General features: G+C 37.6%; 1 protein-coding gene across 4 annotated transcripts in view; it reads right to left on the bottom strand.

Annotated features, from left to right (window-relative positions):
- The window catches only part of lrfn5a (leucine rich repeat and fibronectin type III domain containing 5a), a 100,395-nt gene that overhangs the window by 48,731 nt on the left and 37,128 nt on the right, over window positions 1-14,536 (bottom strand). For 3 of the 4 annotated variants that reach the window (XM_068339085.1, XM_068339084.1, XM_068339087.1), the window contains exon 2: window positions 1,452-1,566. The exons of the other annotated variant lie outside the window; for it this stretch is intronic. The gene's annotated coding sequence lies outside the window, so the exon portion shown is untranslated. The remainder of the gene's footprint in view (window positions 1-1,451; window positions 1,567-14,536) is intronic. 4 annotated transcript variants of the gene reach the window in all.

The following is a 14,536-nucleotide window of genomic DNA, read 5'->3' as shown; positions in this document are numbered from 1 at the left end:
GAGATAATGTGACTCAGACTTGCTGATTCATAAAGAAAATGACCAAACTAGGCCAGTATGAAGACATTGGGTAAACACATCACCTAGAGTTAACCAGTGACCAAGGAAAGCTCGCAGAGAACCAAACAACATTACTCAGGTTTCCACTACCCGGGCAAAAAAAGCCTGATGTAGCTGAAACACGCATGCAATTTGTCTCGAGAAATCTCTCTGACAAGGTCAACCTGGGGTGTCCTCGCATCCAGGTGACTCATCCAAAGCCAGTTGTGGCTGTTCAGGTCAAATCCGCCTTCTTTCACTGAGGTGACTTAACTCTGCTTAGCCTGATGTGTGCAAAGAGGCTAGGCTGTCTCTTTTGGTTGTCAAAGTTAAGTCCCGTGAGACAGAAGCTCTAAACACAAGCGTTCACAGCAGAATTAATAAAGGAAGCACAATATTTTCTTGCTGACAGTCAAACCAAAGTTTTGATGGACAAAGAATATAAAAAAGAACCAGCAGACTGTATTCTTAGCATAGAATATACAGGCAAACCTCGGTTTCCGACCACAATTTGTTCCGGAAGGCTGTTCGAATACCGATTTGTTCAAATTCCATGTACATTTTCCCCATTCCATTAATGTAAATGGTCTTAATCCGTTCCAAGACGCTAGAAAACTACTTTTTTTCAACATATGTTATTTCATAATGTCATTTATTCATCAATTTGTATAGTGATGAAACATATCAAAGAAATGTAAAAGAAAGAAGAAAACATGAGAAAGAAAGAAAAATAAACATTTATGTAATCAGGTTAGCCTGAGGTACGAGTTACCGTCGTCTTTTGGACAGAAGTTTACGGTACCTTAACTCATACCATTGGCAATGGAACGCAAATTAAGTGAAAAATCATTGAATACAAGTAAACTAAAATAAAAAGCGCATTACCGTCACGTTTTCTCTTGACTTTTCTCACCTTTTCTCGCGCTTGGCGGCGAGAAAAAAGCATTTGTTTCATGTTCGACTTCCAGATTTTGTTCGACTTGTAAGACTAAAACATTTCCAAATTTTTTGGTCGAATTCCGGTTTGTTCGATGTCTAAAGCGTTCGAAAACCAAGATTTGCTTTTATATTATAAACATAATGAAAGAGCTTGACCGAATATCTTCTATAGTACATATCTAATATGTTCTATCCTTTTCATTTAATCTAGACATATAACTAATTGTAATTTAAAAAAAAAAAAAGCTCATGGGTTGTAAATTGTGGAACCCCAAAAAAATTCAAGATATACTACGTTGGTTTGAGGGCCTGAAGGTGCCTTTTATGACCTCTGAACAGAGTCTGGGATGGTGTTCCACCCTGTTTCCAGTTTTTATGCTGTGTTACATTAAATATTTCCCAGTTCCAGCTTCAAACTGATCCTACAGACATGAAAGTATTGTCAGTGTTCCTCTCTAAAAAAAGTTCCTTACCTTCAGAGATGCAACACTGGATAACGATCTTGCTTTAAAATTCACATGTTACCATGGCTACAACATCATGGATGAGGGCGGAGATCCAAATTCTTCTTCCTTTTTTTTTCAAGCACTAAAACAGGAGATAAAAACAAATTAATAGGTGTTCCTAATTAGTCAGAAAACATAAAAAGAACAACGTTTAAGAGAGAACGTTTATTTTCGTGTCATGACAAGCTATTATGTAGAATATAGCAAGGATGATTACCAGTGACATTGTAATAGTGTACAAGCTTCAGCATGATTGATTCAAAATCAACTTAATCGTCAATAAACTTCATGTAACTGAGATGAGTTCAGGTCATATAGACCAATACGCTTGTACAAGAAATTTGACCCTACACACTAGATATCATGACGTGTACAACCATAGCCATCGATCAAAACATATCTTAATCCCTTCTTCTTTGAGCTCAATCTTTTCTATTAGATCGATCTTATCATACGTTTCCTCTTTTTAATCCAGTTCTCCCAGTTGGATTTTTCTTTGCTTATATTAGTCTCACTTTTCAGATATCCACCCTCCAAGGATGGAGGACACAGCTGCAACAAAGGTAGCTTCTGTACCAGCTGAGCCAGCACGGTGGAGGGGATGGAAGGAGAGAGGGAGTGTAAAGACTAAGGTGGAGGGGAGGGGAAAGAAGCACAGGAAACCAGTGAAATGGGAGTAAGGGAATGGCAATGGTGGAGGAAGATGGTGGTCGTGGCATTGGAAGGGGTGATATGAATGAAAAAATGAGAAAAAGAAGACAAAGAAGGATGAATGTGAAGATGAAGACAGAAGGAGACGAGATGCACGCAGAGGACATTTGAGACTCACATCGCATCAATCATCTCTCTCTCTTTCTCTCTCAAACACCAACACACACACACACACACACACACACACACACATGCATGCATACACACAGAGTCATCACAGCCAGCTAATAATAAAATCTGCTTACAGGAGCACAAAAACACACACCCAGAAGCATCACTGGAGGGCCATCACAGGTATGACTGCATTATGACCTCAGTTTTCAAGGATGTGTTCCTGCAAACAGTTATTTCCAAGCAACTGAGCTCATTACACAACATATGAGACATTAATGTGAGAAAGATGATATTCATGATTTTTAACTCCCCTCTCACCGTGATATGACCTTGGAAAAGTAGCATGAATAAAAAAAAGAGAGAAAGAATCAGCCTCTTTGTCAGCAGATCTGCTAGACCAAGAAAATGATTGACTAGAGTTAATGTACAGGACCGCACCCTGTACACCATGCAAGGACACAAGCTTGAATCCAGATTTATAAGACACCATAAAGTGTACAATGAATGCTCAGTAAATTCACTTTGCTACTTTGCTGTTTATTTTATTCCTTTGTTAAATGCACAGCAGTCAAACTGTGCACATTACGGAATGATTTTAACAAATAAATTAAATTAATCTTTCTTTCATTCTCCAAACTCTTTACTATTTTTGACTCAGAATATGATTCTGAAATGAGCTCAGCTGCAGGAGTTTGAAGTGGAAAGTTTTCAACCTTATTTACCTGCAGAGGAGAAAGCAGCACAAATCTATTCATGTCAACAATTTACAAACTGACGAAGGACGACTTATTTGCTTTATGTAACCCGTGGCTACAGTTTTAATATATTTAAATATTGTTTTCAAATAATCATTATGGGTCCCCATTAACAATCTTCCAAATGTAGCAGCAGCATTTAACCTTCGATGAAATCCATAAGGACGCAAAGCATTAAAGTTGCACTAGACAGCATCATGACACAAATTATGGTCAGCTAGTTTCTTGTTGATTCCTAGATAACTGGTGAAGTCTGAAAACCCTACATCCTCTGAGACTATAGTTTCTCAGTTTAAGGCTGATTTGTAGAACAGGCTTTCATGCTTTAATGAGCCCAGGTTCCCGGGGTGAAACACCACAGTAACTTTACTTAACATGGATTCCTGAAGATGGTGAATCCCTGTGTGTTACGATTCCATCCACAAAACAAGATCTATAAAAAATACAATCAGTCTCAATAATTTAATATCTTGTGTAAGTCATAACCAGAACAAGCTCTAACTAGGCTGCAACGCAGCATGATATGTGCTTAAATAGAAGCTGTTTAAATTTTATCTTCAAGTTCACAGCGTGGGCAATAGAAAGAACTTTATGACATTTTACCGCTTTCAGCTGCCAAAGTGCATTTTACTTGTACCAACCCATTATCACAACATGATCCTTCACATGTTTTTAAAATTGAGAAAAATAACACAAAAAAGTATGGTGGGATATATATTTTCCATATAAAAGAAACAAACTTTTGGTTTGCTTCGTTGCTCTGTGGGGTTTGACAGTGATCTGTAAGGTAATGTGATCAGACTGTACATCCTACAGAACAATATATAATAAATTAAATAATAGCAATGTTATCTTTTAGCCTCTAAAAATATGCAGATAATGACGAAAATGCTCATCAAAATTCCCAGAGTATGATCTCTTCAATTCAGCAATGTCACACATAAAGATATTTTATTAGTATTATCACTATTAATAATATAATAATAATGGTATTATTATTATTGATATTAATAATAATAATAATAGTAATATAATAATAATAATAATAATAATAATAATAATAATAATAATAATAATAATAATAATAATAATGGCTAATTATTATTATTATTATTATTATCATCATCATCATCATCATCATCAAATATGTCAGAGAAAAGCAACAAAGGATATCATTCAATTGAGTGGATGGAACGAAAAATGTAAATTTTATGTTTGCTCAACTAATTGATTAATAAACATAACTTCTTCTGAAGACACTTCAGGTTGAGAAACTGCTGTGATTTGGGACCCGTTTGCCGTGATGACATGTGTTTCCAGAGCAGCCTCACAGAGGGAGCTCACCGGGCCGCTCTGGCGTCGTTCTGTGGTTCCATCAGGGCCACAGCCGCCTCCTGTTAACTGTTGGCTTCTTAACTCAAGTGTGTCGGCGCTAAGAATAGAGAGATATCTCTGCCCCTTAAAGTCTGTCTGTTTTCAGCTCTTATTGCTTTTGTAGCTTCAACCAGAATATCTGTGGTTTGAAGCCTAGTTTCCCTGCTGTGCTCTTGTCTGTTTCAATTTCAGTTACAGCGCTAGTCGATCTTAACTGATTAGTTTTGTTCATATGAGGACTGTGTTAAATTACCACTGATGCAAACTGAATATTCCCCGCTGTTACGGCATAATTCCTCCATCAAGCCTTCTATTAAATATAGCCTCTCATTTTATTGCAGTTGACAATGCTACAGGTTAAAGTGTAGACAGGAAGCCAATTACAGTATTTTTCACACTATAAGGTGCACTGTATTATAAGGTACACCTTCAATGAATGGCCAATTTAAAAAAAAAAAAAGTCATATATAAAGTGCAGTGGATTATAAGCCACATCTGATTATAAACCGCACCTTCAATGAATGGCCTATTTCAAAACAGTCTTCATATAAAAGGCGCACTGGATTATAAGGCACACTGTTGGTTTTTGAGGAAATTAAAGGCTTTTAGGTGCGCCTTATAGTGCGGAAAATACTGTAATCACATGCCTGTTACCTACAGATAACCAGTTCACACTGGGAGCATTATTAGAGGTGGCATTCTTTAAAACAAAATCAATATAATCAACCACATATGGAAATATGCTGCACCATATCATGAACATGAACCGTGTAGTTCATGCACCTCAACAAGTCCAGGTCATTTCTGACTGGGAGATAGAAAACTCATTTGCTTATGTTTCATTGATTCATTGATTCATTGATTCATTCATTCATTCATTCATTCATTCATTCATTCATTCATTCATTCATTCTCTTCTGCTTAATTTTCAGCAGAGAAGCCCAAGCATTCCTCTCCACAGCCACCTCCCCCCAGCTCCTCTGGGGGTCCACAGAGGTGTTCCCAGGCCAGCCAAGAGATACATTCCCTCCAGTGCATCCTGGGTCCTAAACAAAATCCCGACCTTAGCTGACTCCGGTCGGCGTGGGGGAACATTAGCTCCAGTCTGATCCCCTCCGGGGTTACTGAGCTCCTCACCCTCATATCAAAGGGTTAGCCCGGACGCCCTGTGGGAGAAGCTCAGTTTATCCAGTTATATTTGTGATCTTATTTCTACAAACTCAATGCTGGCAAAGCTACAAATTACAGCTTATTTTAGCCAGTAGGATTTTCACGAAAAAAAAAAGTATATATATATAAATATTGTTATTTACCGTTATCTATAATCTTTCACTGCTGTAGCACACATGCCAACAAAAATATCTTTTTTGAACAACAACCCCTCATTATACCTTTGTAACATTCATACACTATGGTGAGATGCAATCAACGTGCAATATTCCTGTCTTGAACATAGAGAATAGGGATACAGACAGCTGATGAACATCAATGATCCCTTACTTAAAGGGCTGCTTTTGGAACATTTATTTTTTCCCCGTCTGATTGGATAAGCTGGAAAATATGGCAGCAGAGCTGCATTTCATCTATTTGAAAAAACAGTCACTGATCCTCTACAATATAAAGCTCAGACACTGAAACTTGTACAGTAAAAAAATCAGAAATTCCAAAGCAGGACTATAATGTGAGCAATTATTATTCATTCCAGTCATTTACACAATCACACTGACATTCCTGTACAGCTGGAACATGGAGACAGTGTAGTCATACTCTCAATCCTCAGAGGCACATGTTTGGGTGCACAATGAGCTTTAATGTGCTAACAGTTGAATAAATGGGATTTTGAAATTCAAACATCAATCCATACAACATACAGCAGAACCACAATCCCCCATACATACAGTACATGCATACACACTGGGTGTGAATATGAAACCTTATACAATCAAGTCCCTGGAGTTTGTTTGGTATGTTTGGCTACACAGATGTAAAACTGACAAATATAGACACTGTGTTGATGGGAGTGTGTGTGTGTGTGTGTGTGTGTGTGTGTGTGTGTGTGTGTGTGCGTGTGCGTGTGCGTGTGCGTGTGCGTGTACGTGTGTGTGTGTGTGTGTGTGTGTGTGTGTGTGTCTGATCGTTGACTGAGTGAATAGATAGAACCATATCGCCAGCCAGCCGGCAGCCAGCATGTCACTCTTCTGAATAATTGAAATAGGTTAGTGAGCAGGAAGAGAACATCGTCCATATGTGTGTGTGTGTGTGTGTGTGTGTGTGTGTGTGTGTGTGTGTGTGTGTGTGTGTGTGTGTGTGTGTGTGTGTGTGTGTGTGTGCGTGCACGCAATTTGCAATTATCTAGTGTATAGCGTCACACTGCAGATTGATAGCATCATCTTTCTATTCCATCCAGGTCTGAACGGAGCTTATTATAGGCTGCACCTTCTTTCATTTGAAAACCTATAAATAGAAAACATGTGAATGATTACATGGATTTTTGCACAAATAAACAAAAAAAGAAATTTTAGATTAGTTGTGTTTTAAAACAGCTGAGCTTTTCTGACTATGTGTGAAAGAAAGTCTGATTTTCATGGTTTCTAACTGACAGCAAAAGTAAGCCAGAAAAAAAAAAAAAAAATCCAGCAATGTTTAAAAGGTACATGTCATACATGAACAAAGACATAATGGTTTTTGTAATCATCCTGAAGGAAGAAAGAGCCAGAACAGACGCAAGTACCCATCTGATATTAATGCAGGTTAATCTGTTTGTAGAATTACCATCATCATTGTTCACCAGAGGCAATGTTAATGAGGTGATTTTAATTCTGATACTTATGACAGTTCTTCACAGTCATCTTGGATATGCATAAACATCAACACACACACACACACACGCACGCATGCAAGCACGCACGCACACACACACACACACACACACACACACACACACACACACACACACACTCACTCATGTCATACATATAATCAGGAATATAATCAGGAATGCTAGTACAGTACATTTCCATCACAGAATGGGTTCAAAACAGGCGAAGAAAATCTGACGTTTTATTTATGCATAGACATATTTTACCACTAATTGCATGACAGTTCTGACAAATTCAACATTTTGTTTTTTTTTAACATACAAGATTTTCATCCAACTAACTTCAAGGATATTTGAAGTTTGTTCATCAGAATCTTGATGATTTGGCTGCAGTTTGTTAAAGGCATTTGCAGCTCCAAAACTCTTTATAATAAAAAAAAAAAAAAGAGTTTAATTTCCTTTTCAATGACTGCTTGATTTAATTTTTATTTCTTTCTTCCATGATGTTCGCTGACAAAAACAGATCATACGGATCAGACTTGTGAACCAGTTTTTTTTGCAGAACAAGAGAAAAAAAACAAAAAACAACAACTACTGCGATGGATTATTTCAAACAGGCCACTGCGAGTGTAATTGGTACAGCAGCAATTTTGCATCAAAACCACTCAGTAGTGAAAGAGAATAGTACGGATGCTCCCACGCATTAACCCAACCAGGCACCACAGAGCTGGTAGTGCACCACTGAGAGCAGTTACATAACAGAGGTGTGGTCGGGCAGCCATGGTTACACAATTTGCCGTGCGTGAGACTTACTTGAATGAGCACGCTGAATTTTAGTGAGCATAAACGTGGGCCGCTGTAGTGAAGCTACAACTTCACCAGCTGTTGCAAATGGATTCAATGCAAATACACCACATGCCCACTGAACAAACACACCGCTGATGGAATTGCATCAGTGCAGATAGCAATCACCAGCTGTGGCTGTAGCAGCAACCACATTCACATCTTTACAATAAATAGCAAAATCCTGCTTTGGATTGTGTCAGACTGAAACTTTGTACTGTGGATTTTGTCAACAGACACCAGCAGGTTTACATTAACTCAGCAACAGCCTGTATTATTTGATTTGTGAATTGAATATTCAAAATAGATGCAGGCATGTAGCATTTGTAAGTTTCATTTTGTGGAAAAAACTCTTAACTCTTAACTAAATTGGAAAGTGTAATAAAAAGATCACCAACATAACCAATCCTTTCTGTTCTGGGCACTGACAGTGTCTATCAATGTAAAAAAAAAATATAAATTTGGTCAACAAATAAAACAATGATACAAGAATCAGTTAGATAGATTAACACAGCACGACAATCAGGTGGGTTTGACCCTGACTTTTTTGTCTTGCCTACTATAGTTTTGACATTTTGGCCTGTTCGGATGTTTATTCCATTTGGTCATGTGTAATGTTTAGAGATCCAGTTTTACACATGACAACAGCAATAATTTAATGTTCACTAACTTTCTGACGGATATTCCTAATCCCCCAGTGAGAATCTCAATTTTTTTTCAATCTCTTTGGATTTTAAAAGTCTTCTAATGTGAGCCCAGCCTGCAATAAACCTATCAGGAGTCAAAAAAAGGTTACACCAAAAAAAAAAAAAAAACCACTACATGTAACAAAGCTGTCATAGTAGACTATGTCACAGTGTCTGAGCTTCTGAATTTAGCATTAGCAGGTAAGGTCTGAGCAGCAATCCGTCTCCAACAATAAAAATGAGAGAGAAAAACAGGGACGAGTGTCATCAATCTGAGAAGCATTCGCCATTATTCACATGGTTTTATGTTGCAGCTCATACCTCAGTGTCAACATGCAAAATGTGTGTGCGTGTGTGTGTGTGTGTGTGTGTGTGTGTGTGTCCTTTTCCATCACACCTCTTTACCGCTGTGACTGCTACCCATCTGTCCTCTCCCTGCCTCTGCCCTCACTTATCCATCCATCCATCTCTTCCCACCCTCTGCCTTCACCGGCTCTGTCAAACTCCTTTAGATCCACCGTCAACAGTGGAGGGAGCCATTAAAGGGAAGAAGAGGAAGTCTGTACATCTTCTCATACCATTTCTATCCTTACTCTCATTGGCCGTCCACCAAAGTCTGAACATAAATATTATGAAATGATGTCGTGGTTCTGATCATTTCTCATGGCTCACACAGGAAATCTGAACTAACATCCCAGAAGAAACACTGTGTACCTGTTAGCAGCTTGTAAACAGCAGTGTTGCATTGTGCTTGGTTTAAACAAGAAATAAATGACTATTGATAATCTTATTCTATTCTATTCTATTCTATTCTATTCTATTCTATTCTATTCTATTGTATTAATGTAGTGGCAAGAGGGCACAAGCCAGTCTTATTGTGTCGGTTACAAGCCCGGATAAATACAGAGGGTTGTTTCAGGAAGGGCATCAGACGTAAAACTTTTGCTAAATCAATATGCAAATCAAATTCTATTCTATTCTATTCTATTCTATTCTATTCTATTCTATTCTATTCTAATCTCTAGATAGATAGATAGATAGATAGATAGATAGATAGATAGATAGATAGATAGATAGATAGATAGATAGATAGATAGATAGATAGATAGATGTATTCTATTGCACTCTTTCATTCATGATATTTTTTTGAAGCTTTATGCAGACACTGGTGATGGTAGTCAGAATGTGACATTATTGAGACCTGAGAAGAAAAAAAGAATGCAGTTAAGTTCAGAGCTCCGGAGGCTCCAAGGCAGCAACCAAAGCCCGAGTGACAACACGAGGCCATAACTCAGTTACTACAGAGCACAAGTGCAGTTAAATTGGTTTGGGCTGGATAATGGAGTGATTGACTACATGGTATTCTCACATAAACGAGGCAGGTTTATTGAGTAATAAGTCACACAGTAAAGCAGATGTGGAAAAGTAACTCATTTGTAGGCTACTAACTGCCTTTAGGGTTTATAGGTGAGTGTGTATTGTAACAAGAAGTTTGATCAACCCCACAACAGACAAACTGTACCTCCCCAACACACCCCTAGCACACATAAACTTGCATTATAATTAATATGAGAAATAATATAATATCATAGAGTGGCACCAGAACAGTAAACAACACAGGGAACAATAAGTCAACAATTTACATATTTCACCTTCAACAAATGATCCCATTACGTAACGAACAAAACTGTGGCTTAGACTGTTAAGAGGAAAAGTGAGCATCTATCTCTTAAAAATTTTAACATTACTCTGACATCACTCTTTTAACACAAATAGAGGCAGCACAACAACAGCAATAAAAAAATGACAGATGTTTTAGTGCCTTATGTCTGTCTTATGTCTGTCCTTTGGAAAACATTCTGAACACCACAAAATCCTGACAAAACTAGAATAAACCTGGGGTTTTTACATTGAATTGTTGCTTATGAAGTCTAATCTGAACCTTATAATGATTATATTTGCTTGAATGGAACATCTCCAAGCAGAGGACTGTTTTTGAAGGCACTGATCACCATTGCACAAATCAAGTAAGAATTCAATTCTGACCAAATTGGTAGTACATGACATAGATTTGTGCTGCAAACTCGAGAACAACATCATCTCTCTTTTGTTTAGCATTTGCAAGGTAATTTGATTCAATGTCACAAATTTAAAAAAAAAATCACAAAATTCACACATATTTTGGCAGATTAAATCCTTCCTACCAATTTTCTGTCTGAATTAGAATACATTGGAATGCTAGACTGTCAGTATTCTAGTTCAAAGCAATCTAACGCCGACAGATTCATCACTGTGAATGAGCAGGAGTTAGTATCCCCTCAGGAGTACAGCTGCTGACCCATTAGAGACAGACGGCGTGTCAGACCAGAGTTCAACCGTTAATATCTGGTAGCATCATTTACTGCTGGCCTCATTAACACAACCTACAGATGCTGCGATGCAACCAGTGACTATTCTCCATCACTACCTCATTACATCATCTCCCAAGCTATCAGTGGATATCAAACATACTTGCAAGGGTATTCATGATGAGTAAGCATATATTGTGTTGCTTTTATTATTACATTATTATTATTATTATTATTATTATTATTATTATTATTAATAATAATAATAATAATAATAATAATAATAATAATAGTCGGAAAATAATAATAAAAATTATAATTATAATAACAATATTGTTGTTGTTGTTCTTGTTGCTGTTTATTATGGCAACTTTTGTGTCCTAGGGTCCAATTAATAAACCATGAACATTCCTCTTATTGAAATGTAAAGGAGGAGAAGTAATTTTTAACAGATAAGTGTTCCATCTTTAGTAATTCTCCAATGCAGCCAGAGCAGTTCATTTGTATTCAGAACAAGTCCACAGATTCTTTTATATCTCTTTTTTCTTATCATGGCCGTCAAATTGCTGCAATCTCATTTGTAACGCATATGAATCAGAGCAGACATTGTGATGAACAATTTCAACCCCGGTCACAACCCAGAGTTCTTTTTGTCAGGTAGTCTGGGAATTAGCGAGCAGTTCAAACCCTCAAGAGGTTATCCTGACAGGAACATCCCCTTCCTTAAAACAGCAGTGCCAGGCAGCCATCCTGACAGATGTTCGGTATTTACCGTCAGTTCACTGGCTAAGTCAACACAGGCTTAATCCTCCGCAGTGAAATTAAGTTTTATTTATTTATTTACTTTTGGATTTATGTCATTTTGATTTCATGAAACAGGTGGTCCAGGCATGCGTAAGTGTAATCCACTCAGAATAATTCTGTTATTTGTTCCAGACTGTTGAGTCCATTGAGCTGCATTTTGGTGATATCTCAGGCTGAATGCATTTACACTAGTTAGCCAACCAGATGCTTCTTTCACACAGGAGAAAGGGAAAGAAGCTGATTGATAATGTTAAACACACACACACCAGTATGTTGAACATTTCAAAGCATTTTCCAGATGTTTGTGTGTAGACACAAAGAGTTTCATACACATTTTTATGGCTTCGAATATCATTGTGTGGATTTCAGGATCAGTAATCTCCCAGTCCTTTCTCTCTCATGTTTTCTCTGTTTTTCCATTTTCCTCACATTCCTGCTTGTTTCTTATTTCTTCCTTCGTATTTATTTGTCAGTCTCAACACAAAGCCTATCCAGATCCGTTCTGCCTTCCCCTCTCCTGATCACTGGCACCAAACCATCTCATCAGCATCTGACCCTGCCGGACCACTTAAGCCCTACTCGTCAGCATCCAACAGATTGGCCACAACCATCGGTACCACTCTAACTGATGAACTGATAAACCGACAAGCACGGCCTTCAAATTCACACAGGCGATGCATTGTGGTTGTCTTCGGAAGCCGTTTTAAAGACAAGGTCTTAACCCCGATTTTAACCTACTTTTTGAGATCAAAGGTCAATATGGGTGATGACGCAGCTCTACCAGCTGAACCATTGCAGATGCAGCTCTGAGATTTACAAGTTTTGTATATTGAGCATATACAGGAGTCTACTTTTTTTTACACGGTCATTGCCTCGATTTTGACCTACATTTCTTGATGCCAAATGCCAATAGATGGCGTCCCAATAGATGTCCCTGATGTCCCAATAGATGGCGTCAACATTCTAGTAGCTGTAACATTGCAGAAACAGCCTTAAAATTGACAGATTTTCCACATTCAATGTCATCTGAATCCTGTTTGATGTCATGGTCAGAGGTCAGACGTCATAGCCCTAAATTCATCCACTTCTTCAAGATATCAGATTGAATGAAGTTACCACTGATTCAGACTTATTTTACTTTTTATGCATGAAAAAACCAATTGAAATACACTTTTTGTTCTTTCTGCCTTAATCTCTCAGTGAAATCACATGTTCAAAATGAAATGTAACGTTGTCATTGAATTAAATCCATCACCCCAACCATAGCCTGAACAAAGCTGATAACGGTTTAAAGCTGATTTTGTTTAACTCATCAAGACTTTAAATTCTAACATCCATGGTTCCTGCTACTGGACTTAAAAAAAACCCAAAAAAACAAAAAAACTGCATACAGTTGAAGTAAAAAAAGCAACCCACCCCAAGAGACACAAATGCTTTTGATGTGCAACTCTGAGAAACTGGCCAGCTTACGCGCAATTCCACACTGTGTGAACATAATCATGTATCGCTCTACAAAATGTCAGCGTACTTCAAAGGACATCATACGAGCACACACACACACATACACACACACTGCACATCCCATTATTTTGGGAAATAGGCTGGAATATATTCGGCACCAATGTGTTTTGTGTGTGTGTGTGTGTGTGTGTGTGTGTGTGTGTGTGTGTGTGTGTGTGTGTGTGTGTGTGTGTGTGTGTGTGTGTGTGTGGACTGAAGTTGTAACTTTGTTCCAGCCAAGTTTCCATCTTTGACCATAAAGCAAAAAACAAAAATTAGGGGAGGTTGTGCTGACACATGGAAAGAATACACCCAAACATGCTCCCATGCTTAAAAAGACATTACAGTAGTGATGAATGGACAGACAGACAGATAGATATGATGGGACTTTTTTTTTTTTATGAACAAATGTAGCATTTCTGGTGCAATCAAATCTTTTTAATAGCAGTGATTGGGATCAGGAAAATAGTACTGCAGTGTCTCATTTTATTTTCCTTCCTTCTGTTCATTAAATAACAGGATAATACTTTCAAAGAAAAAAAAATCAATGAGCTTTAAAAAAAGAACAAGCCTAAGTCAGCTGACACATACTGCTATTGGTCATTTAAAGATACACTGACCATGTATATATATATATATATATTTATATATAGCTATTACCCTGGCCTGCCTATCTATCTATCTATCTATCTATCTATCTATCTATCTATCTATCTATCTATCTATCTATCTATCTATCCATCCATCCATCCATCCATCCATCCATCCATCCATCCATCCATCCATCCATCCATCCATCCATCCATCCATCCATCCATCCATCCATCCATCCATCCATCCATCCATCTATCTATTTTTTCTGTTAAAGTTTAAGTGACTCTGACGTCTTTTCCACTGACATTTTCACCTCTCACTGTGAACCAATAGGTTCATACATATTAAAATCCTATGAGAGAAGTATACACCCTAGGTCTTTCTTTCAAAAGTCAACATCATCCTGAGAAGAAACGGCATTGAGATTTATGAACATTTACATGTGAAGGGGATCTGTTTTATTTATTATTTATTTCTCTACAAACTGTACAGTCAATTGATTGGG

Source organism: Antennarius striatus, chromosome 17 (genome assembly GCF_040054535.1).
Source record: "Antennarius striatus isolate MH-2024 chromosome 17, ASM4005453v1, whole genome shotgun sequence".
NCBI lineage: Eukaryota > Metazoa > Chordata > Actinopteri > Lophiiformes > Antennariidae > Antennarius > Antennarius striatus.
This window is presented reverse-complemented; position numbering and strand designations above follow the sequence as displayed.